Here is a 1,906-nt window from a genome sequence, read left to right as displayed (position 1 = left end):
TATATATATATATATATTTTTTAAAGATGATTGGTAAGGGGATCTTAACCCTTGACTTGGTGTTGTCAACACCATGCTCTCCAAGTGAGCTAACCGGCCATCCCTATATAGGGATTCAAACCCGTGGCCATGGTGTTATCAGCACCACACTCTCCCGAGTGAGCCACGGGCCAAATGAGCCACAGGCTGGCGCCTGAAAGAGGTTATTGAAGCACCAAAATATTTGCTGCTCAGGGTTCCAGAATCAAATTTTCAAAGGGTCATTTTGGTTGTGAACCACAAGAGGTCACCATAACATCATGGCAAGTATCTTTTCATCTGGTTCATCTCGCCTGTAAATTTTTAATTTGAAAAATGTCACGTCAAAGTTTAAACAAGTGACTTCCAATTGTTTATGTTAAGAGATTCTTTGGACCACTCACTAAATGTTAAAGAGTTCTGCTACTTTCTGTCTCTTATTCCATTCCCCACACCACCCTTGGTCCTCATCACAAATGCCAAGTCCTTCTCCCTTCTTACTGAACACCAAGTGACTTTTTACCCTTTTGTCTGTTATTTCATTTACCCTATATATTCACAGCAACTTATCTTGTTTTAAGGATCCCTGAGAGATTACTCTTTGGGAAAAAGAACTTTGTGAATAAATATGTTTGGGAAATGCAATAGATAGTATGTTCCATCTTGGACAGTCAGTGTGCATGTGAATATAGTAAAGTCTCTGAGAAGTCCTTTGGTAATTAAAACTGTTTAAATTTAATCCAAAAAATTGATTGGACAATGGTTCCCTTTGTTTAGGTAGTTAATACCTTTTCAACCCGAAGTAGTATTCTTTGGAACTTTACTTAGGATATTCTGATTTATAACATTAACATTTTAAAAGTGTTATATAATTCATATTTCAAACTATTTTATAAACATTAAATTCATTTTTAACTCAAAGAAATTATACTTTTTGAATTCACATGTATTTTAAAACTTAATAGCCTAACAATTTTTTTCTTCTCTTCAAATATTTTTTATTTTTAAAATTTTTTTCTATTTTGATGGCAGTGATCCCAGGACCTGTCTTGGTATAGCAGTAACTTATATGTTAATTACACGAACTAATGATGAACTTTTCACCAGGGGGAAAAATAAATGGCATTATTCTAAGAATACTACTTCTATGAACTAAGGAAGTATGAACCAAGAAAAATGAATTATTACAGTTAGGTCATTATTTTACATTTTTACAAGGCTAGAAAAATGTCACAGAAGAAAGATTTGTAATCAGAAAAGCTTCTTTATTAACAAAACTTACAATCATAATATAGGAGGGGACCTCAGAAGTCATTTGATATATCATCATGCCAGCTGCAGAAATAGGGAGGAACTCTTAGCTTTTGGAGGCTGATCATTAAATTTTCATATATCTCCAAGTATTAGAAACATCTGTTTCCTAGCAAAACAAACATGTTCTCATGGAGCTCTAATTCACTGGGTCTATTTTTGCAAGATACGAGTTTTAATTTTTTAAAAGATTATTTTGTTGGCCAAATTATCTTAAAAATTACTACAAAATGGTTTAAAAAATGTTTTAAATTACTTTTTTATTTTCTGGAAAATAAATCTCTTGAGGTAAGAGTGTTCCAAAAGCCACATTGAATAAAATTATAGAACATACTGAAAATGACAGAGAACTTAAGAACATCCAAAACAGCTTTTTACAGAAGCCACATGATGAGATTGCCAAGGCAACACATTAAACACTGGATCACTGATGACTGTGGCATTACATACAGCCCTGGATTCTTTATCTACAGACTTTGTTAATGAGAGAGGGACATAAACTTCTATCTGGTTTAAACAAACAAGCCACAAAACAAAGCAAAACCAAAACAAAACCAAAAAACAGCCTTTGACCTTA

This window comes from Galeopterus variegatus, unplaced genomic scaffold (genome assembly GCF_000696425.1).
Source record: "Galeopterus variegatus unplaced genomic scaffold, G_variegatus-3.0.2 Scaffold48, whole genome shotgun sequence".
Classification (NCBI taxonomy): Eukaryota; Metazoa; Chordata; class Mammalia; order Dermoptera; family Cynocephalidae; genus Galeopterus; species Galeopterus variegatus.
Note: the sequence above shows the minus strand (reverse complement) of the source record.